The sequence below is a fragment of the Megalobrama amblycephala genome, linkage group LG3 (assembly GCF_018812025.1).
Source record: "Megalobrama amblycephala isolate DHTTF-2021 linkage group LG3, ASM1881202v1, whole genome shotgun sequence".
In the NCBI taxonomy this organism is placed as follows: domain Eukaryota; kingdom Metazoa; phylum Chordata; class Actinopteri; order Cypriniformes; family Xenocyprididae; genus Megalobrama; species Megalobrama amblycephala.
Window position 1 is genome coordinate 38068810 of NC_063046.1, and position 25691 is coordinate 38094500.

The following is a 25691-nucleotide window of genomic DNA, read 5'->3' on the forward strand; positions in this document are numbered from 1 at the left end:
AATGTTCTGTGATGAGGGTCGTGATGAAGCAATTATTAATCAGAATTAAACCAAAACTCACAATATGACTATAATGTGCGATTATTAAATGGAAAATGTTCTGATTAAATAAAAAAAATACATGCGCTGTGTGTTTCAGACGGAAGTGTGTCACTGTGTTCATTTACATGTGAACAGCTTTATCTGCATCTGCATCTGCTTTGAGTTTGAATCACTTTAACGTTCATTTCTGAACAAAACATGTCCAAATCTTATCAACCAAACTAAAAGCTCAATGAATTAACATTTGAAAATGAAGAAATTAAGACAGCCATAAAAATTAATATTGCAAACTAACAATCAATATTGTAATACCATTGTACTGTAAAATCAATTACGAAATATTATTATTAATTAGTTAATTAATTTTACAACAATCTCTGTAAATGTATAATAGTTGAGTTTACTTAGAAAATGAGGAAACCGTTTGCCATAAATGTAGCAAGTAAATTAGCTCATAATTTTTGAGGTGATAAAACTTACTACCACTCAGTAGAGGTAACTAGAGGTTATTTAGAAAACAATAAACACTAACAGATCTCTCAAGATCTTAGCAGAGGAAGGATAAACAACAACAACAGCATTATCAGCTTCAGTTATTACAAACCAGTTTACTTTATTTCTGTCGTAAGTCTAAATAAGTTCTTATTGAGAATTAACAGAGAGTTAGTTGTTGATGATTTATTGAAAATAATAAAGTTTATAGTTACCATTATGGTGATCAGTGTTGTTTTGGTTGAGCTCTTGACCCTTGACTTTTAAACACTAGTTTTTCTATGGCTGCTGTAACTGTGTGTTTATAATTCAGTCATTATGGCAGAAAAAGCCAATAGAAATACCAGGGTTAATCTGTTGAGTATTTACTGGTGGTGACATCATGATCAAATATCCTGGTTCACAGATCTTTAAAATTATACATTTTATAATGACTTCCTTGAAGTGAGCATCGTATTCGCTAACGGACTTGTGGAAGGGTCCTTCGTGAAGGGATTCAATTGTTCACTTTCATTTGGAAAGCTCCTACAAATGGCATCTCCTTCCTGGAGTGATCTTCAAGGGAGCAAAAACACTGCTTGGAATTTCCCAACAGTCTCAAATTTTCACTACAGACTGTGATGTCAAAGACATCAGACAGGAATGTTGAAAAAAGATAAAACAGTTCAACTTAAAAACCAGGTTAAATTGAATATCAAGAACAGCAGTGAGTAGAGGACCTGATATAAGCCACTGAACGATCTGGGAAAGAGCGAAGGTTAGACTCGATTAAAGATGAGTGGATGCAGATCTGTTCAGATGACACACATCCTGAAGAACCGGATCTATTGTTCATCTCAGACATGGTGGCAAATGAATGTATATGATCGTTTATCAGTGATATCTCTGTAACATCTGCAAGACTTCAAGACTGAACACAAGAAACAACAGCACATTATAGAGACAAATTCAGCAGTCAAGTGTGTGACAAATCAGCGTAGATGATCGTCTCTGTGGGGTTTAAACGATATCCTCGGTAAGTCAGTGTGTTGACACACAGATCAACAAACTGATGCAAACAAACACCAATGATCACAAGCACGGGTCACACTTGCCAATCAGACGAGCATTAGGAGATCCATATTCACAGCTTCATCAAAGCCTGATGAGGCAGGGTGACTTCAGCAGAGACAAACAGACATATTCATCTTTATCTGTCACTAATGTTATCACATCCAAACCAACTATCACTTATTAACCAACCAATGGCCATTAGCCCCAAACTCTGATTCACATATATCTTCAGGTTTCTCAGAGCTGCTCTTGCAGTGTGTGTGTGTGTGTGTTGGTTGATCTTACTTTGAGGTTGCAGAACTGAAAGTCAGTGGAACATTTTCCCTCCAGAGACCTGCACAAAACACAAATATTTCATATGAGAAGCTATATGAAAATCAGTCACCCTGACTAAACTTATACAAAATACAAATAAAATACAATCAGTCATGCTGATTAAACTTAAATATGATTCTTTAAAATGTGTGAAAGAGAGAGATTTATGAAATTTTTATTATGTATTTATTTTATGAGGTTCAATATTGCACACTAATGTTTTTGAAAGTCTCTTCTGCTCATCAAGACTGCATTTATTTGATCAAAATACAGTAAAAAAAAAACAGAACTATTGTGAAATATTATTACAATTTAAAATAACTGTTTTCTGTGTGAATATATTTTAAAATGTAATTTATCTGAATTCTCAGCATAATTTATAACATAATTTATAAATATGCATTTCTATTTATAATATAAATATTATTTACATTGTAAATATTCATGCTGCAGCAGATACCAAAAATAGATCTAAGTGGCAATGACTGTTAAACTCAAAAAAAAAAAAAAAGCTCTGTGAGTCATGGTCACGTTGATCTGTTTTTGTATAGAAAAGAGCAACGGCATCATGTGAGCACCCTCATTTGAAAATTGATGACAGAATCTTAATTTTTGGTAAACTACCCCTTTAATCACTGATATGACAGTCAGATATATAATTGTTATGATGTTTCATCTGTATCTTGTAGAAATAAAAATGTGCATAATGACGACTCATTTGAATTTCATTTGGCAGCAGTTGTATTGAAAAGCGACTCTGACATTTTGGGATAATTGCGCCGTAACATTGTTATTTTTCATTAGAAATGTTGATTATATGCTTGGAGGAACACAAAATGTGACCGTCAAACCTCAAAACGTGTAAATTTAGGATTAATAGAGACACATTTTTTCATGGATAGAAATTACATTGTCAGATCTCTCTGTGTGCCTGTCCCTAAAACTAATCCACAGCTCCAACAAGAACATCAAGATTAAAGGTTTATGTCAAATGAAACTCTGGCTTCAGTTTTTTGTATATTTGAACTTTTTAATTTAATTTCCATTATCAACAAACATCAAGGACACTTAGGAATCCTAAGTTAGGATGTGCTCGTGAAGTCAGGTTTTGAACATTAAAAAGGCTGATTTTGGGTCCATAATGTAGGTTAAACCTGTACATGCATGGTTATAAAAAATACACATATACAGAATATAAATATCTCAGATGAAAACATTTGTGGTGGATTGTGAATTGGGGAATCTGGTAAAAATTTTGTTCACAAACACCTTGTTGTATCTGCAAAAATGTTAATAAACTCATCAAAATAAGAGGCATCATATTTAGTGCTGCCCTAAATAAGCCATTTCACATAACAGATGTTTTATCCCTCTTATTTTGTTAAAATAATTACATTTAGCTAATTCTGATTACTGATCTATGTGAAGGGTCTGTACTTGTACTTGTGAGCCCATTTCTTCTTTTTTTTTTTTTTTTTTTTTTTTTTTAACCAGAAATAAAGTTTAGAAAATGCAGTTCCCTTTCAAGGGAACTTGACGCTGCATCATAGCATTGAAGCTATGGGAACCCTTCCGCATGAGCCGGTGTCTGAAGCACATTTGGAAACACGGCAACTTCATTGGCCATAAATAGATGCCCAACATAAATGTCATAAGTTGTCTTCAGGAAATCACGTTTGAATTTTTGTGTCTGAGAAAGAAAATATATTGTTTGTCTACCTTGTTTGTATGTATGAGTGAAATAGCATCCAGCAAACAGTACAAATAGTGTGTTCCGCCATGCCCTTGTTATTTAATGTGGGATGACGATCACAATTTATAATTCAGAATTTTCTGGTGGGAATCAAACTGGTTGGATGCGAACGACGTGGATGCCCCAGGTACTTACTCCCAGCAGTCTTCTCAATCGTGGGCATATGAGGAGCTGCTCATGGTAGTCACTCATGCAGTCGATAAATTTAGTTTAGAATGGCCAGATGAGAAAAGGAAGTAGGAGGGGAGATTTTTGATGAGCACTTCCTTACTAATGGTAAGATGTCTGTGGAGTCCCACAGATATCTGTCGTTCTTCTCGGATCTCCACATTGAAGTGTCAAGTTCCTGGGGCTTCCCATATTTGGCTTATGTCCATAATTCTGCAATGGAAAAATTATTTGGCTATTGTGGGGTTTAAGCAGCATGGGTATTTGCGGATACCATGGGTTAAAAAGATGCTAGTTAGCCATCTTTCCCCTGCACTGGCATCAACACTAAAGAGGCCCACTTTTCTCTCGAGGCCCTGTAAAGTGACATCTGGTCTCATGGGTAAAGCATATGAGGTAGCGGGTCAAGCTGGTGTGTCCCTGCACACCATAGTGGTCTTGCAGGCATATCAGGCTGACCTGCTGAAAGACCTGGATTCTGGCGAGGGAATAGACCCTCAGTCAGTGAGGGAACTCTGTCAGGGCATGGATTTAGCCTACGGTCCCACTAAGCAGACAGCCCGCGCATCACCATTCAATGGCTGCTTGATTGCCATGGAGAAGCAACTGTGGCTCAACCTCTCAGGCATCCAAAATAAATAGAAAGCCTTTCTGTTGGATGCCCCATTTTCACGATACGGTACATATCTCGATACAGAGTTCACGATACGATATGTATCACGATATTTTGAACAAAATGAAACTGAAATTCAAATAAGATATATTTAAAAAACATTAACAAATTTCCATAATTAAGTTGGCTTGAAAAAGCCAACTTACTGATCTACGTCTTAAGCTTATTATTATTACTTATTATTATTATTATTATTATTCTTCTTAGACTAAATTTCTAACATGCTATCTCCTCCTAGACTGTTCAAGCTACAACCACCAAACTCAGGACTAGACCTTCAGACTGTTCTGACTTAGTGTTGCTATATCTTTTCAGACTGATCCGACTTACGGTTTTCCTAAAAAAGCTGATCAAAACTTGGAAAACTCCCATTGACTTTCATTGATCGGAATGCCTTGGCAAATGATCTGAGACATTCAAATTCCAACTGTCAAAATTCAAATTTAAACTATGGAAGCACATTAGACTCAAACTCAATTAGACTCAAGTGCCATTCTATGTACTATTTCTAATCCATTGAAACTCATTCAAACTCATAAACTCATTATCTATCTATCTATCAAACTAAATATCTATCTATCTATCTATCTATCTATCAAACTAAATCTATCAAACTAAATATCTATCTATCTATCTATCTATCTAACTCATTCAAACTCATCTATCTATCTATCTATCTAACTCATTCAAACTCATCTATCTATCTATCTATCTATCTATCTAACTCATTCAAACTCATTTATCTATCTCATTCAAACTCATCTATCTATCTATCTATCTAACTCATTCAAACTCATCTATCTATCTATCTATCTATCTCATTCAAACTCATTTATCTATCTATCTATCTCATTCAAACTCATCTATCTATCTATCTATCTATCTATCTAACTCATTCAAACTCATTTATCTATCTATCTCATTCAAACTCATCTATCTATCTATCTATCTATCTATCTATCTATCTATCTAACTCATTCAAACTCATCTATCTATCTATCTATCTAACTCATTCAAACTCATCTATCTATCTATCTATCTCATTCAAACTCATTTATCTATCTATCTATCTCATTCAAACTCATCTATCTATCTATCTATCTATCTATCTAACTCATTCAAACTCATCTATCTATCTAACTCATTCAAACTCATCTATCTATCTATCTCATTCAAACTCTATCTATCTATCTATCTCATTCAAACTCATTTATCTATCTATCTATCTCATTCAAACTCATCTATCTATCTATCTATCTATCTATCTATCTAACTCATTCAAACTCATCTATCTATCTATCTAACTCATTCAAACTCATCTATCTATCTATCTCATTCAAACTCTATCTATCTATCTATCTATCTAACTCATTGAAACTCATCTATCTATCTATCTATCTATCTATCTATCTATCTATCTATCTATCTATCTATCTATCTATCTATCTATCTATCTATCTATCTATCTATCTAACTCATTCAAACTCATCCATCTATCTATCTATCTGTCTATCTATCTATCTATCTATCTATCATCACTGGTAGCTGCCAAGTCACTCCCTAGCAACCAAACAGAGTACCCTAGCAACCATATTGGAAAATCTATATCTCTGCATCAGAACATCGTACAGACATGGGGGTTGGTTTGTATTGTCAAGCAGCCTTTGGAGTATCATCATTGGTAGCTGCCAAGCCACTCCCTAGCAACCAAACAGAGTACCCTAGCAACCGTTTTGCAAGATCTATATCTCTGAATCAGAACATCGTACAGACATGGGGGTTGTTTTATATTGTCAAGCAGCCTTTGGAGTATCATCATTGGTAGTTGCCAAGCCACTCCCTAGCAACCAAACAGAGTACCCTAGCAACCGTTTTGCAAGATCTATATCTCTGCATCAGAACATCGTACAAACATGGGGGTTATTTTATATTGTCAAGCAGCCTTTGGAGTATCATCATTGGTAGCTGCCAAGCCACTCCCTAGCAACTAAACAGAGTACCCTAGCAACCGTTTTGCAAGATCTATATCTCTGCATCAGAACATCGTACAAACATGGGGGTTATTTTATATTGTCAAGCAGCCTTTGGAGTATCATCATTGGTAGCTGCCATGCCACTCCCTAGCAACTAAACAGAGTACCCTAGCAACCGTTTTGCAAAATCTATATCTCTGCATCAGAACATCGTACAGACATGGGGGTTGGTTTATATTGTCAAGCAGCCTTTGGAGTATCATCACTGGTAGCTGCCAAGCCACTCCCTAGCAACCAAACAGAGTACCCTGGCAACCGTTTTGCAAAATCTATATCTCTGCATCAGAACATCGTACAGACATGGGGGTTGGTTTATATTGTCAAGCAGCCTTTGGAGTATCATCATTGGTAGCTGCAAAGCCACTCCCTAGCAACCAAATAGAGTACCCTAGCAACCGTTTTGCAAATTCTATATCTCTGCATCAGAACATCATAAAGACATGGGGGTTGGTTTATATTGTCAAGCAGCCTTTGGAGTATCATCACTGGTAGCTGCCTAGCCACTCCCTAGCAACCAAACAGAGTACCCTAGCAACCGTTTTGCAAAATCTATATCTCTGCATCAGAACATCGTACAGACATGGGGGTTGGTTTATATTGTCAAGCAGCCTTTGGAGTATCATCACTGGTAGCTGCCAAGCCACTCCCTAGCAACCAAACAGAGTACCCTGGCAACCGTTTTGCAAAATCTATATCTCTGCATCAGAACATCGTACAGACATGGGGGTTGGTTTATATTGTCAAGCAGCCTTTGGAGTATCATCATTGGTAGCTGCAAAGCCACTCCCTAGCAACCAAATAGAGTACCCTAGCAACCGTTTTGCAAATTCTATATCTCTGCATCAGAACATCATAAAGACATGGGGGTTGGTTTATATTGTCAAGCAGCCTTTGGAGTATCATCACTGGTAGCTGCCTAGCCACTCCCTAGCAACCAAACAGAGTACCCTAGCAACCGTTTTGCAAAATCTATATCTCTGCATAAGAACATCGTAGAGATATGGCGGTTGGCTCTTTTGACTCATGCTAGCAATCTGGACTTCCAACATGCTACACATGCTAGCAGTGAATAGCTACATGCTAATAGTGATTAGCCTAATGTTAAATCTAACTACTAAACTAAAACTTAAACTTTTAAACTGAAAACTCTCAAACTTCACACTTTTAAAACTACTTCAAACTTTCTGGACCGGCTTTTTCAAGCCAACTTAAAGTTTGTCCTCAAACTTTTTTATCTAGTTTTCCTTGTTGTACATACAAGATCACATTTCAAGGTTTAAAAAAACCCTTCTGTACTCAAATTAACAGCTGAATAGGTCTGTCTGTCACTGAAAAAAAAAAAAAAAGTTCAATTTAACATATGAACTTAGAATTAAGAATCCTAATGGACCGTTCACATATTGCATCTAAAAACGCGTGGAAGGCGTGGCCGCACCGCTTCTTTCCAAAGCGATTGCGCTCCCGTGGCGTCTGTCGTTGCTATGAAACCATGAACTGCGCTCACCAAGTTTCAGCAAAGGATAAATTGATTTCTAGCCCTTGCATTACCTTTACTACTAGATATATTTATGGAGATAAGATATAAAAACCACCCTGTAGAGCTATGATCAGCTGTTCAGCTGAGCTTTCGATGTTTTGTTTGCTGATCGATTGGTTCTTGTCACATGGCCTGCGGTGCTCTTGCGGCATTCTGAAAAGTTGAGAATTTTTCCTCTCGATGCGCATGGAAAATGCACCGCATGCGCGTCGCGACCGTGTCGCTTCCATTATGAGCGCGCCTGCCGCGTGGCTACATTTGAAATAACTGACTTGCACGCGGAAAAGACGCAATATGTGAACGGCCCCACAGAACTTCTTAAAGCAAAGCATTGCAAGCATCTTTTGCTTTTCTGTGAGCACAGCTTTTGCTGTGGCACTGCGGTGAAAGAAAGCCACGACTTTTCTCACGCGACCAAGCAAGAAACTGACGTGAGAAACGTTTAAACCTGCTTGCAAGATTCAATGTGTGCGCAAAACACCTACTGAACTAGAGAGCTGATTGAGACACACCCTTAATATGCGGTGAAAAGCCGGCTTCTCTTACTGCCACCTCCATGTTGCAGAGTAGTTCACGTTGGCAGCTCAACCAATAAGATTAGACTGCCGTCATATCGTAAAAGTATCGCCATCACTCTACGATACACATCGTAACATTTTTGCATCACGAAATATCGTACTGCGATATATCGTTACACCCCTACTTGAAAGTATGACCAATAGGGGTGTGACGAGATCTCACACAGACTAAACTGTGATGAGATTTCTCGTCGAGGCGAAATGTAGTCTCGTGATGTTGCCATGACAGAGTGTTAGGATGATTAGGAAAGAATATGCCACCGCTACGTTTACATTATGCCTCCACTGTCGTTTTGCTTTGTATTTAAATAAAAAAAAAAACATTTAATTCAGTTGGATAACGGTCGCCGCCGCTCCATATTTACAGAGTACGCGCGACCGTTTAAAAGTGAAAGTAAACACGCGCGCGCATTCAAACGTGATTTCAATACCCCGCATTTTGAAAGCGGCTCACTGATGAATACAGATATCTCTCAATATGAAAGCTATTTTAGGCTGGGCAGTGTAGTTGTAACCATCTCTCAGCTCTGTATCAAAGAAAAATGTGGTCTTATTTGATCTTTGAATATTGAGAGAGTGCGATTATGGTTGCACTTATTGTAAAGTGTTACCATAAAAATGAATAACAGTTTTCTCTTCTTATTATTTACTAGTACAAACAATAAGGTTTCATTTGTTAACATTAGTTAATGCACTGTGAACTATCATGAACTAACAATGAATGACTATTTTTATCAACTAACAAAGATTAATAAATACTGTAGCAAATATATTGCTTGTTGTTAGTTGATGTTGGTTAATACATTAATGTTAATAAATGAGACCTTATTGTAAAGTGTTACCATTTTTATTTATACTGTTTTTATTTCTGTGATCAGATTGTGGAGAGGAGTTCAGTTAGGAGGTCAAAAGCTGTAGAAGCTTATAATTCATGTACAGTAAGATCTGAAGAGACTGAAATCATACAGGAGGGAAGTCAGTCAGTTGAGTTAGTGGCAAAACCTTTTACATTACTTGAGTATTGTTGTCTTTTACTGCATATGATAATTCAGTCTCAGAAAGTAGAACTGAAATGACATTCATTACAAAATGATTAGTTAAAACATTTCAAATACACCTGCAGAATATTTTTTCTAGTCATGTATTTCGCCATCTTGTCTCGTCTCGTGAACTCAATCTCGAGTCTCGTCTCGTCTCGTGAGATACTGGTCTCGTCACACACCTAATGACCAATATAAGAATTTTCACTGGAAAATATCATCTGAACAAGTAAGTAACATGTCTGCCACTTATGTTCTGACCAACTGAGGAAAAAAAGCATTAGGCCTACAATAAATCGCGCTGCCAATGATGATTAAATCGAACGATCGCTTAGCTCGGATCACGCCAAACCATGCAAATTTTTATTACTGTTATACTTTGTTCTCAAATCGTTAGTTAACAACATTAGCACTACTATGACTATGTGTATATTAGCGTTACCTGTAGATTTCAATTTCTGTAGCCACTCCACAGTCCGAAGTCTTTTGCTTTTTGACTACGGGTGAATCTCCAGTTGTCACTAATGATTGTCATTTGGATCTTTCTGGATTACAATCTGCCATCAAAATGATAAGTTTAATTATTTCTGCTGCTGTGAGAAGAGGCTATAAATTATCCACTACCAGCAGCATCCTCACGTGATAAAACCGATTAGCCTGGACTCCTTCCTTTCTGTTTACGGACGTGACGTAATGACACACAGAGGAACTGCTGCATGCTCAAATTTCCTGTGGAAATCCACCATGTCGCTCTTATTATAAAACAATATTACAAGCTTACCGTTGTGAATCAAGCTAAGATAATGAGTTTTGAACACTGGCTGGTTATGTACTTGCTCAAAAATTGATTTTGGATCATTTTTAACCCAAAAAAAGTTATGGACTGCAGCTTTAAATTAAAAAATAATCCAATATATATATATATATATATATATATATATATATATATATATATATATATATATATATATATATATATATATGCTAAATTATTATTATTATTATTATTATTATTTTTTTTTTTAGGCTGACGCCAACTTACCAACATGGGCAGTGAACCCACTACTTTCAAATATAAAGATCTGGAGTGAATAGAATGACTCAAAAGGCATTGATATTCCTATAATCATAAAAATAGTTATAATATTGCATGTCTAAACAAGTTTAGACATTATGTATTTAATTATAATTAATTAAATTATATTTTCAAATTTATATTTGCGCCCTAAACCTAACCATATATTTGTGCATAATTACAGCTTTCTTCTCAACAGCCCAATGTGCCAATTTAATACACTTTTAATTGTCCAGCAACAGTCTACAGTCCAAACTGCATTTGAAACCTGCATTAAATGAAGTAACATACAACGATGTGATCTGAGCACTAAATCCAGCACTGAATGCTCATGACAGACGTCACTGTCTGCACTTCATTTGCATCAGGTTCAGCAGTCATGTGCTCCCCGCTGGGAATCCCACAATTCCCTGCAGCAGCGTGTCACTCAGCTTTTATAGAGAATTTACTGAAAATGTCGACTCAGCTCCAGCCATTCTGCACCAGTGGACACGTATGGTCATGATTGCAACATGTATTATTATCATTATTATTACTATTATATTCACATACAATATACAAAGAACAAGCACTATATTGAGTAAAAACTGTTGCTAAAGAAAATAAACTTTAAAACACAGATTGTCAGCATCCAAACATCATTGTGCTGAATGTCCACCTATAGGCCATAAAATTTGGCACAACAGTAGAGCAAAAACAAACATATTGATGTTCAATTAAATTCATGTCAAAAGGTTCATTGTTCACATATAAGCCAATTTCCTTAAATATGTGACCAATTATTTTAGTCACTTTGTATGTTTACATGCACTGATTCTCATTAATGTGAATGAATCCAATCCAATTCTTGAATGTATCTTAAACTGCAAGTAAGTTCAATGCAATACATCTATTTGGAACAAAACTTCAGCACATACGCAGTGTGTCAGTTGCCTCGTTGCGATCGAGTGCATAGTTTTTACCTGCTGGGCGATAAAACAGGTTAAAAAAAACTCCACATATGCACATTGAAGAAGGGGGATATCTACAGATCAGAAGATCAGAGACATGACTTTAATTTCATTTTCTTTTCTTTTTTTTACCAAATTCTATTTATTTATTTCTATTTTTTTGATTTTCATTTTAATATTTCTGTATTCCATTTTAATGGTTTAACTAAATTTTAATAATCAAAAAGCATCTCTAATCAAACTAATATTTTAATGTAATCAATTAAACAATTTATTACATTTTTGAACAATAATAGGGCCCTATAAGATTTTTCAGAAATTCTGTGTTCGGTGTACAGATGTCAAAATGCTGGTAATCAAATTAAAGCATAAAACATTAACAATTTATTCAAATTTTAAAATATAATCAATTCCTTTTATTTTTGGCAGACACAATGCAAACGTTTACTGTTAAGGTTAAAATAGAAGAACCATTGTGTGATTATTGCTTAAAGTTTTAATAATAATATTACTATTATTATTATTATTATTATTATTATTACTTTGAGAGGTACATTCTGCTGTTAAATGTCAGTTTTATACATTCAAATCTACCCCCGTTGTTGCAATTACCAATGACATTTGCACGCTGTTTGAACATAGCTCTGTATTTCTATGGCATCGCTGTTGAAGAGTAATTAGCTAGTGAAGTGGATTTACTCACTTTAGAGTTAACAAAAGTTATAACAAATGTCAGCAGAATGGGAAGATTTTAGAATGAGTGGTTCATTCAGACATCCATAAGATCGAGCCTGGTCTCATTAGAAAAACGTACCTGTGGGAACGTTTTCGCGAGTCGCAAAATACATACCAATAAGTACATATCACTGCAGTTTTAGTGTGAAATGTCCACTGAGTGGCGCTAAAAGCATGTTTATTTATTTATTTTTTGCCAGAACAGATAAACACGAATATGGTACATTGGTTTTTATACGAATCACCGCAGTTCTGATTTGAAAGTTTGTCCGGTGAAGTGTAGTACTCCATTATTTTTTTTAAAATAACGTACCACCAACACTACACCTAAACCTACCCGATAGTGTTAAAGGTGCCCTAGAACGTTCTTTCACAAGATGTAATATTAGTCTAAGGTGTCCCCTGAATGTGTCTGTGAAGTTTCAGCTCAAAATAACCCTTAATTTTTTTTTTTTTATTAATTTTTTTAACTGCCTATTTTTGGGCATCATTAACTATGCACCGATTCAGGCTGCGGCCCCTTTAAATCTCGTGCTCCCTGCTCTCGACTATAATACAGTGCATAAACAAAGTTCACACAGCTAATATAACCCTCAAATGGATCTTTACAAGATGTTCGTCTTGCATGCTGCATGCATGCTTCGGATCATGTAAGTATAGTATTTATTTGGATGTTTACATTTGATTCTGAATGAGTTTGATAGTGCTCCATGGCTAAAGCTAACATTGCACACTGTTGGAGAGATTTATAAAGAATGAAGATGTGTTTATGCATTATACAGACTGCAAGTGTTTAAAAATGAAAATAGCGACGGCTCTTGTCTCCGCAAATACAGTAATAAACGATGGTAACTTTAACCACATTTAACAGTACATTAGCAACATGCAGCTGTGCACAGATCCAGACGTTAATACTGGCTGCCCTTGTCTAATGCCTTGAACATGGGCTGGCATATGCAAATATTGGGGGTGTACATATTAATGATCCCGACTGTTACGTAACAGTCGGTGTTATGTTGAGATTCAATTTTTGACTCTAGGGCACCTTTAACAAAAGCAAATGTGACATAAAAAGCATCCATAATCGTGCCATTTTAGCTTGTTTTGACTCGGGTACTCTCATCTTTGAGCTCTTTTACCGTGACTTGTTTTTCCCCGGATTTGTCCTCATCCTAAGTCCATCTCTGTATCAGCTGAGCTACCGAGCAAGCTTGTTATGTCAGAAAAGCGAAACATATGGAACTAAAAATATATAAATATATAACAAAATATATTTGTTTGCAAATCGTGCACTTTGGTAAAAAAAAGTTTTGAAGTCATAACATAATATTGTGCAAGGAGAGGTAAAAACAAGTCTTTATTAATCCATAATCTGACCCTGTAATCATAACTGTTTATGAAAACGATTAAAAGCGCTTGGTGTTTTACTCCCTCTAGTGTTCATTTCTGTTGGAAACTGCAGTGATATGTATGCATTGGGGATAGACCAGGTACAGTTGGTACAGGGGTACAGTTGAAACACCTTAAATAACTTGAGTACGCAACAAGTCTGATCTGTGATATTTGCTTCGCACATGCGTATCAGCGTCCTCTTTGATCGTAGGAAATTTGAAGTGCATGCGCTTCTCCAGTCCAAAGATATCGGCGAAAGTTTTTTTTTTTTTTTTTTCTAAGATAATTTTTTCACTTCACCACGTCCCTTCCACGTTGAATAGCTTTTCATCCTTACAAGACTGTTTAAGTTAACTTACATTTTCGTAAACCTTAATCTGTGCTCTAAACACTGACATATTATTGCATGACTTTGTGTCATGCAAGGTCATCGTAAAATCTGAGAAATGTTCGAGGTGGTCAGTGGGGTACAGTTGAGACACAATGTATCAAATGTACCCGCACTATAGAATCCTATTGCGGCAAATGCAGTTTAGTTGCACGATGTAAGATCACAAGTTAATAGATTCCATCTGTTTTATTATTGCTGTCTGCAACTGTTCAATGTTTTTGACTGTTACTCAACTTTTCAACTGTTAATATTAAAATGATGAACTGAAATTAAATATTGTATCACTGTTTGCCATTACTGTTCAATGTTTTACAAATTAACTACTTTTAACTAAACAAATAATCAAATAAAATACTAAATGGAAATAAAAACGGTTGAATTCTCATTGTTAAAGGTATTTTACATTTGCAGTAAATTGGTTAGGCAGCTTTACAGCATTTCGGATGGGTGTCTAAACTGTACTCGGGTACTGTTCAAACTGCGCCCAACATGGGTACAATTAGAACAAAAAAGCTTCTTGTGTTTATGAGCTAATTTTGACAAAAATGACCTACTTATGGATTTTAATAATTATTAATATTTTAGTAGAAGGAGTAAAGGAAATGTCATATGAAAAACCACTTCTTTTCAGTCCCTAGTTTTGGCGTGGTAATGGAAAAAGCAAAAAGTGTACCAACTGTACCAGGTCTACCGTATTTTTGCGACTCGTGGAAACGTTCCCACAGGTACATCTTTCCATGAGACCAGTGGAAAAACAAACTAGAAGACGGATAACAACGAGCACAGTGCTGAAGAGGGGTGGGCTACAAAATGTCTATAGGCTACTATTTGCAAGTTTTTCTGATTGCATGAATCATAAAATGCCGAAATTTAAAATGACTTAGGTTAGGTTAGAGTTTGCCTCGGGATCAATCTGGTATTGGTCTTATGAAAATTTTAAATGAAAACTAAAACAAAGATAAAAAACAAACAAAAAATCAGTTTGCATCAAATTAATAAATTAAATTTAACTGGATATTTGTTTATATTCAGCCATATTTGAAAGACAGTAGGAGTAATATTAACTTGGTCAAAAAACATTAAAGTTCATCTAATTTCGTATAAATTTAAACTATAATACATTTTCATTCATTGCCATTATCATGTCTCTAAAAACATTTCATGCAGATCAACGGTCAAGCCTATGTTCTTTTCAAGCATATTATTCTGTTACAAATACTCTTTATAAAGTATGCTAAAGTATCCTTTTTTTTTTTCTTCTTTTTTTTTTTTGTCACTAGGGTTGGTTTGTGATGATGACAAACTGATTTGAAACTGTGTTTGATAGTGGATCTGTTCATTATTTTGTATATTTTTTTGCCAGTGTCTGACAGAAGTTCATTTGCAAACAGGAGGCGTTTGACTTTCTCTTTCATTTCAGCTTTAATTTGTGCCCCTTCACTGGGAAATTAACCCCTCTTCATTTCCCATCACTGTCAAGAGCGGGTCGCTACGGAAACGGTTACTGTGGCAACAAAGGGAGGCGGCGACTGGAGACCCTCCTCCTCTGAGCTCTCCATAAGGGGCTCATTATAAAAATGGGCTCAGCCATGTTTAATTAGCACTAATTAGGATAATTACGCTCAGTCTCTCTCTGCCGGGGAAAAATGGCTTCCGTAGAAAGTGGATGAATAAATTAGACCGAAAGCCACATTGCTGCGGCATTTCACAATCACAAGGTATTGTGGGTGACGCAGTCAGCACCAGACCGAAAAACCAGAGTTGCGTGTGTTTACGCCGACCGGACATTACAAATCACGGCTCTTTTAAAGCGTTTTACTGCAATGATCAACTCCGGTGGCAGTTCCAGTAAACAAATCAAACGATGTAATATTCCTGCGCCCGCGCAACCAGAGGAAGCTGGAGGAGCTCCAGAGATGCTCTCAGAGCTTTGGCAGATCAACACATTTAGCTGGGAGCTGGATTTGTCCAAATGTTTCCTGGGCTCTGAAATTAACATGCCGCTTGTGTGTGTGTGTGTGTGTGTGTGTGTGTGTGCCACATCAAGCTTTACAATCTTTTTATGTACTTAATTCCATAATGCAGCATACAATATGTAGAAGGCAGTATACTGTAGGTGAAAATCATATTATCACGATATATTATCATGGGTCTTAAGCCATCATATGATATTATTGTGATTATAAACATTTTGTCCACATGATTTTTTATCTAAAAAGATAATGTTCTCAGTCTGTTAATCTGACATCTTCATTGCCATCTCTTCTATCCCTTCTGTGTTAAAAATATGTTCTGAGAATATTTAGCTACTGTTATAAAAACTTCCAGTTTTTTAGAACATCCAGTTTTTTAAATATTTAAAGGTTTTTTTGCAAACGTTAACGGAACGTTCCATTTTATCATTTTGCAAACATGGAAATGTTTCAGAGTATTCAGAGAACCTTTTTTTTTAAATAAATAAATAAATAGAGGAATTTCCATCTAAAATGTTTCAAGAAAAAAAAAAAAAAACCTTCCTTGGAAAATGTATAAATAATGACATTCTTAAAGACCAGATAAGAGAACCTTGCCAAAATTTTAGCCAAAGTTCTGAGAACGTTCCCTTGGGACACTCCTTTTCAGTTAAGAAATGTAATTATGTGCTGAATTGTATTATATTAGAGTCATTTTATGTTCTTAATGCCACAAATAATATAGGTATGTAGACAATGGAACAGAAGACAACAACTACAATAAATAAATTGACATCCAAAATCCGAATTGACTCTGTAAATACATGGCCTTGTCGTACTGCAAATGATTAATCAGTGCACGTTATTCAAAAGAAAGAACATTTAATATGCATTTTTAATGGAATGTTGTAATATTTATTATAAATGATTTATCTCTGCACATCATTTTTTTTATATTCATGTGCCTCACAATCTTTAATCAAAATATCTTCCCCTCCCTCTTACAGTGACATCTCTTTCCTGATGGCGTGAGGGCGGGACAACCTGTCACTCACATGAGATCCACCAATAGCAAACCACAACCATCCAATCAATTCCTCACGGAAATCAAGTCCCTCCCTACACTTTTTTCTTGTTCCAGAAGCCGTTTCACTCAGATGTATGTCACAGTAGGGAAGAAAAGATGATCTCAACTTCCATTTCATGCCGACTTTAATGCAGCATGAACTATAACATGCATTGACAATAGCAGCAAATTCTGTATGGGGATCAGGTTTTACCTCTATTGGCCAAATGTCTTCTTCACAATGACAGTAAAACCTGAAATTAACTACATTATGAGGAGCAGCCAACATTCCTATGAGGAAACCAGCTTAATAAACATACTACATAGCATCCTATTGAAAATTTAAAAAATGCTGAAATGCAGTGTGTATGAGGTTTTAGGGCTTAGAAAATATTATTAGCTCAAGATAAAACATTAGAAGTCACTTTAAAGCCCTACCATAATAGCAAAACAAACATGTTTTTGTGTATGCGTGTGTGTGTGTGTGTGTGTGTGTGTGTGTGTGTGTTTTTTTTTCTTTCCCTGCCTCAGTGATTTCAGAGATCTTCAGCCAGAGGGAAAGAGAAACACTGTTTAAGAGAAAAATAAAATTGACCTAACAGAAATCTAACTGAACGACTGTAAATAGATGGAGATCAGGAGATTGCTCTTGTGCAAATCAGATATTAACAGTGATAATGATGTTTGAATAAGCAGATTGGATGAGCAGCAAAGGTAAATGTCTTTAAGAGCACACACACATTAAAAGGCTGTTTGAGGACGTCTCTGCCTCGGGTAGCAGGGCATCAGATGCAGGAAAAGAGAAGAATTAGAGAATGATTTAATGTGAGGTGAAACACAGCTGAGAGAGAACAGCTTCATTTTAATCAAGCCATGCTAATTATCTACAAATTATTACTGAACAATAATATGATTATGCTAACAGAATCTCTGAAGGGTCCGGTTTCCATGTGACATTAGTCATTAAGGTCATGCCAGCTAGTCTAGCAATTTTTTTTTTTTTTTTTTTTTTTTTTAATTGTGATGGTTGTTCACTAGTCTCATGTTTGTCTTGAACAGTTAAACCACCCACTGTTCATCAAAAAAAAAAAATGTTTTGTTACATGTAATAAAATAAACATTAAAGGTGCAGTATGTAGGATTTCTGTCCACTAGAGGCCTATTCAAAACAAAGGCATAGCTTGATGACGCCAAGTTTGAGCGCAGAATCTTAGGACATGCGGTCTTAACTTCAACAGATGGTGCAAAGCAATAGGGATAGGATTCAGGAAGAAATCATGTTCATGGATGTGATTATTAACGTTAATGTAGTATGAAGCAGAGCAGGACCGAGTTTTGTGGGAGCTCAACGAGGCCACTGGAGTGATTGCGCAACACACGCCTCACAGAACTTTATTATGCCACAGTCGCCAGCGCCGCTTCCGCTTTTCCGGTCATGAGTAGGAGGTAACACAACTCTGTTTATCATATTAGATACATTTGAAAGTGTTGAAAATTATGTTATAACGTTACTCTGTGCGTTCGCTCGGCGGCTGCTGTGAGACACTTGTTTGAGACACACTGCAGTAAGATAGATCGATTTTAGAATATCATATTAAATGTTGGATGGCTTGTGTTGATAAATGGCATGCAATTAATTTTAAAACATATTGTATGATGGATAAAATTCTGTATTACTGTTACTAAAAATAAAGCTGCATCTGATTATGCTATGTTAGCTATTGACAAAATAGTGTTTTTCTTTGAGGCATGGTAAAACATGGTACTCACAAAAAAAAAAAAAAAATCAAGAAAATTAGATTTAAACAATAAGACTAAACGTGTTGAGCTATATAACAACAATTTGTTTTCTGCCTATAAATATATCAAAACAGTTGTTCCCTTGTACATGTAAATATATTAACATGTAATATATTAAAGCATCTTTGTTTTCTATGGTTTCTACAAAATAAAACTGGAAACCGAGGCAGACCGAGGGTTAACGTGGGTATGACGCAATTGACAGGCGGCGACTCACACATTCCGGAGACTTGGTTAAAATTGCAACTTTCTCACGATTTACAAATAGTTAGAAACATTTGGGATATCGTAAGTACTCAAGTGAACAAAATATATAACACTGGCCTAGTGGTTTTTGGAATTTTACTGCAAAATTCTTACATATTGCACCTTTAACTGAAATAAACATTTGCAATAAGTAGCGTATGCAAAAGTAGCGCGCGACTGTCCAGTGAATTTGCCCGAAAAGCATACAGTAATGAAGGTTACAATCTCAGTTCTTCAGCTGCTTTGGCTCTCTAGTGACGGTCCATCTGTATGCCGAGATACATGTCCAGTCCTCTGAAGAGAGACCTGGAAGTTTACCCACAATTCCCAGAGTGACAGTGACATATCACCCCAAACACTTGTATCGATCTGTCTCACAAACTGCAGGAGGAGCACAAGCACGTCGAGTTCAGTCAGCTTGGAGACTAATTCTTCACTTCTGAGTCTCAATGTGACATGAACCTCAGGTAAACATTTTTCCTTCACTGGAAACTGTAAATAAAGAACTGAAGTAGCACTTTAAGAGCTTTAGAAAGATAGACAGACAGCAAGACAGACGGATAGAAAAAGCGAAAGCGCTTCTATCAGCTTTTTTTTTTTTCCTGTCACACAGTTCCAGTTCGGCCCGGAACGGTTGGGCCAGAATGCCGCGCAACTCTTGACACCTGAAATCTGCCCATCGGTAGAGGCCATTTATCACTTTAATAAGAGGTGTCACGTTTGTGAAAGAAAGAGCCAGCCAGCAGCAAGGACTTGCAGCGTGTTTTCCTCCGACTGGGAGCTGCTATCTGCGCACAATGAGCCTCTAATGGGGTTTGTGTAAAAGCGTTTAGCTCTCAGCGCTGGAGGTGCCCAAAACCGCTTCACTTTGATGACAATAATTTAGGCTTCCAGACGCCTTTGATAAGAAACGGCAATATTACGCACTGGACTTTGCTGAGTTGAATTTTCCATATCCTGTAATATGTATTCATGAGCTCAAGTTTAAAAGCGAGACAAATATGAAATATGAATGCTTTTACACAGCCAGTTCTTTAAATGCAGTTTGGACTGTCTGAAGCACATCACTACTGATCACCTGCGCGTTTGCTGAGTACGGGATCAATTCTAGTTGAGTCTTTGTTTAAAAGTGACAATGCAATTCACATATGTTCTTTTTCAAAACTCTAAATGTCCAATAAATCATTTAAAACTGTTTTTGTTTTGTTTTTTAAATGAATGATAATGGGCCTTTCTTCTTAGCTGACCTCTGTTAATGGGAATATGAGCAGCTTGACTGCAGCTTGTAGCTAGTTTAGGAAATTGTCTGGTGAAGTAGCAGTTAATCAATGGGTAATCAGTCAGATTCAAATTAGACTGTAAATGACATTAAAAAAAGTTATGACCAAAATAAAGAAAAATAGATGATGAACTTGTAAAACTAGTCTTAGCAGCTGAACTATGTGTTCTAAAAGAAACTTACTCCCAATCCACTCTTATGTCTGAATGTAGTCTTGAGTTGGACACATTGCCAAGAAAAATGCCATAATTCCAGTGAAAATGAAAGTTCACCTCCAGATCAGAGAACAGTGTATCATAGGAGAATGGGTCATTTTAGAGATGTCAAACACATAAGTTAAAATACAAATTCTGATGAGAATAAAACCAGCCAAATGATATTCAATGCATATGGATCACAAGAATATCACATAAAACATTTTCATAATGCTTGTCTTGTTTTCCAGTAAAATATCTAAATATCCTTCAAATAAGATTTACTTGCATATTATTTATACTTGTATTAATATATTTATTAACATATTTATTCATACATTTACTTAATAAAAGTTGTGTAAGATAACTCATTCCTGTAGCTTAGACAGTAGATTATTCCGCTAGCAACGCCAAGGTCATGGTTGATTCCCAGGGAATGCATGTACAGGGTTATTATCAGGATTATTAAATACTTAACAATGTTTAGTATTTAAAATACAAAATATGAGTAAATGTTTTGCATTATACATTTTACATTACATTTTAAATAGATGGTAATCAAATTACAGTTACATCCAAAAAGTATTTTAGATTACCAATGTGATTAATTTGAATTTTAATGTCATTTATTTCTAGGAGTGTAACAATATTGTTGATTAAAATGCAAAATTTTGTACTACATTGGGGTCGAAATGAATAGGGTTGGACTAGGTGCTGGTAACCAAATGCGCAGGACAAAAAAATAAAAATATGTATGATTTTGAAGCTGAAAATGCAGAATTGTTTTAGACAAATATGCTTGCAATCTGCCACTGACTAGATATATTTAAAGTAATGTAGGCCACATTTTTAAGTTATGTTTTTTTTTTTTTTTTTTTTTTGCCTTTTTTTGCCTTTTTTAGACAGGACAGTGGAGATATTTGACAGGAAAGGGTGGGTTGGAGAGAGCGTAACGGGAACGGCAAAGGACCTTGAGTCGGGAATTAAACACGGGTCATCGGAAACGCAGTTGCACTATATGTCAGCGCAGTAACCATGAGGCTCTCTGCCTAATTTTTATTTCTATGATACATATTGTTGCATTTTTATTGTGACACGATATATTGATACACCCCTATTTATTTCATTTAATATTATTGTAAACTGGACATTTTTCACAACACAAAAATGGATGGGAAAACAGAAAACCCTGCGCGAATTCATTTCTCTCATGGAAATAAAAAGACAATTTTATTTATAAAATTTTGAAAAAGGACATAACATCACAGTGCAATTTAAGCTAGATTCAACATCTAATCTGAAAAAGTAACTTCAGGTAAGTTGTTCTTGATCTTTGAAAAAGTTTATCCAATAACTCTTATTTTCTTCTTTACTCATGCGTTGAGCATTGAATGGTTATCATTATGTACGATATTTCTAAGAATTTGAAGTAGCTCTTTGAAAAATGACACAAAATCCTTGTAGAATTAACATTTAACATCCAATTAACAGATCCATACAAATCATGTGTTAAATATAAAGTCAAACGATGACTTTACAATCACTTAAATGTCTCTTAAAAGATGAGTTTTAAGGGATAGAATTATTGACTACAGGGGGATATAATATATAAGCAATATCACATCAGTAGCTGTGCGATATGGCTGTATATCAGCACAGCTGTGATTTGGCCATATAGGTAATCACAGCATGCTGATATACAGGCATATCGCACGGCTACTCGTTTACAGTTGGACGGCACAAATGTGTAAATAAATAAGAAACAACAATGGAGTGTCTTTAAAAACACTCTTTTGTGCAGAACTACTTCCTTCAGCCATGGATTAAAATCTCATGTTGACAGTTTAACAGGTGAGTCCAAGCCTCCTTTACTAATTCTAAAATGTCACTTTAGAACTAGTAACGAAGGAACGCGGAGTTGCTTTATTGAAGCTTATTGTATTATGTAGAGTAGATTATTATGAAAGAGAGATTGCCTGAGCTAATGTATTACCAAAATCTGATTTATCATTCATTCTTCAGGTCGATCTTAAATCCATAATACAAAAATCAGTTTAAATGTCCTGTGCCTCAGTGTCAGTGCCTCATTTCATCAGAAGAACAATTTTTTTCTACTATAAAGCGGTTATCCAGTGTGTTCATGTTTTCACCTGATGAGATCTTTCATAGCCATTATAAAGGTATAAGAAGTATAAGAAGTTTGTACAAAATGAAATAAACAGAAGCAAACAATTCAGTCAATTTACATAAAAGTTATGAAGCTTAACTCAACTCAAAGCCAAAGCTCTGGAACAAGTACTAAATTAATAGGACCAAAGATTACCGGTGGATATATCCAAAATAAATTAAACCTCAAGTTTAACCACTATCTACATAAGAGCCAGTGGCAAATTACCAAAGTACTGGCCGAGATAAAGCTGTTCTCGGTGGGTATATGAGCGCTGAACAGCTGCTGACAGCCTGGAGCTCACATCTCCGAAAACGTCTAAACAAATTGTCAATTAGGTTTATGTTCCTGTCTATGTTTATAAATAAATTGCATATTTGAGGTCTAAACTATTTTTTAGCCTAAAATAAAATCTTAAAACTACATTCTGTGACACAATAACAGTAATAAAAATGTAAAATAATTTGGGTTTGGTCTTCCGTTATTGACACTCACTGCGACAAATTCTGCCAGCATAGATCTGAAAACAGCGGACTCATGCAAATTGTGAAACGGTTACAGTGATGATACTAAGGGAATATTGCATGGCTGAAGAAGGCTCTCATTTCAGCCAATCAGATTTGAGAACCAGAATGAACTGTTGTGTGTGTGTGTGTGTATATATATATATATATATATATATATATATATATATATATATATATATGAGCAATATCACACTCATAGCCGTGCGATATGGCTGTATATCAGCACGCTGTGATTCGTCCGTAGGCACGAGGCCGCAGGTAATCACAGCGTGCTGATATACAGCCATATCGCACGGCTACGAGTGTGATATTGCGTTTATACAACAGTTCGACGGCACGAGTGTGTAAATAAATAAGAACAACAACGGAGTGTCTTTAAAACCCTCTTTTGTGCAGCACTACTTCCTTCCGCCACGGATTCAAATCTCAGGTTGTCAGTTGGACCAAGCCTCCGTTACTAATTCTAAAACGTCACTTCAGAACTAGTAACGAAGGAACGTTTCAAAACTCAAGTTGTCAGTTGAACCAAGCCTCCGTTACTAACTCTAAAACGTCACTTTAGAACTAGTAACGAAGGAACGTTGAGACGCTTCATTGAAACACATTGAATTTTGTACAGTATTAGAGAGAGAGAGAGAGAGTAGGCTATTACCTGTGTCTGGTATATTGCATTACATTCCTTCTTCAAGTCGATGTCCATAATATTATATCCATTATACAAGTCCCTTTGAATGTCTGCTGAGGAAAGCGATCTTTGTATTTGTCCTTACACCACAGCGCTAAAACAACTTCCATTTGCAAAAGTTCCTTTCAATTTAAGTCTCTTGTGCTTCACTGACTCATTCTCCTGTAAAGTGTTGCCGCCATCTAATGGCGTATTAATGTAATGTTCACTCAATCCATATTACTTAATGGACATATTTATATAAAATAATATTTATTGAACAACAAATAAGCACAATTGTACAGTTCAGTCAAACATAAAGCACTAGTTATTAAAAAAAATAGGTCATCATTTACGCTGGTATGTGGGTTTTACAAATATTTAACGAATGAAAAGGATTTTAAAGAGCTTGTGACAAAACCTCCTAACTCCATTGGATCCTCAAGCTGTCAATCAAGCCTCATTAATCTGCCTCACCTCCTGAATGAAGTGTGCACGCAGTTTGGACATCTCCTCTGTGCAATCAATGCAAAGGTAAATAAAGATCTGATGTTTGAAAAAAAATTGTTAAGCGTTTTCTTTACTCAAAAAACCATATGTTTATAAAGTTTAATGTTTTACGTATTTGAAGAGCGGAGAAGAGTCTGATATGTCCCGTCTAGTTGTAGCCAATATGCTATATAAGGATGTAACGTAAAGTTTATTATTATCAAATTTAATATAGCACAATTCGACTTGCTCTGGAACAAATAATAGATTAATAAGACCAAAGATTGCCTGTTCTATGTACTCAAATTGAATTATGTCTCATGTTTAAAGGTCCCGTTCTTCGTGATCCCATGTTTCAAACTTTAGTTAGTGTGTAATGTTGTTGTTAGAGTATAAATAAAATCTGTAAAATTTTAAAGCTCAAAGTTCAATGCCAAGCGAGATATTTTATTTAACAGAAGTCGCCTACATCGAACGGCCAGTTTGGACTACATCCCTCTACTTCCTTCTTTAATTACGTCACTAAAACAGTTTTTGACTAACCTCCGCCCACAGGAATACACAAGAGTTGCGTTTGTAGAGTGTGTTTGTCGCCATGTCGTCGAAACGCTGTTATTTTCATCCCGCAGTCCAATCACCGGGTCTGATTCCGGCTCAAATTGATAGGGTAAAATTAAAGACATGTTTACAATAACACTGAGCGCGTGCATCTCCACGTTATGGTAAGAGGCGTGACCTTTCCGAGGAAGATTCGCTAATAAGCTGCTGTCGACAGGAACCACTGGCACAATCAGAACTCGTTACGTATTTCTGAAGGAGGGACTTCATAGAACAAAGAAGTCATCAGCCCGTTTTTATGACAGTGGAAACAGCGGTATACAGATAAGTAGGGATGTCCCGATCACGTTTTTTTACCCTTGAGTCTGAGTCCGAGTCATTTGATTTTGAGTATCAACCGATACCGAGTCCCGATCCGATACTTCTATAATACATAAAAAAGAATAAAGAAGAGCGAAAAAAACAGATCCAGGATCCAGGAACAGTGCTTTTCAGGTTTTTCAAGTATCTAACAGTAGTTTT

General features: G+C 35.9%; 1 protein-coding gene across 1 annotated transcript in view; it reads right to left on the reverse strand.

Moving 5' to 3' along the window:
• LOC125263978 (receptor-type tyrosine-protein phosphatase delta) overlaps nucleotides 1-25691 on the reverse strand; it is a 600442-nt gene that overhangs the window by 293161 nt on the left and 281590 nt on the right. Inside the window, exon 6 of the mRNA XM_048183181.1 lies at nucleotides 1873-1921. The gene's annotated coding sequence lies outside the window, so the exon portion shown is untranslated. The remainder of the gene's footprint in view (nucleotides 1-1872; nucleotides 1922-25691) is intronic.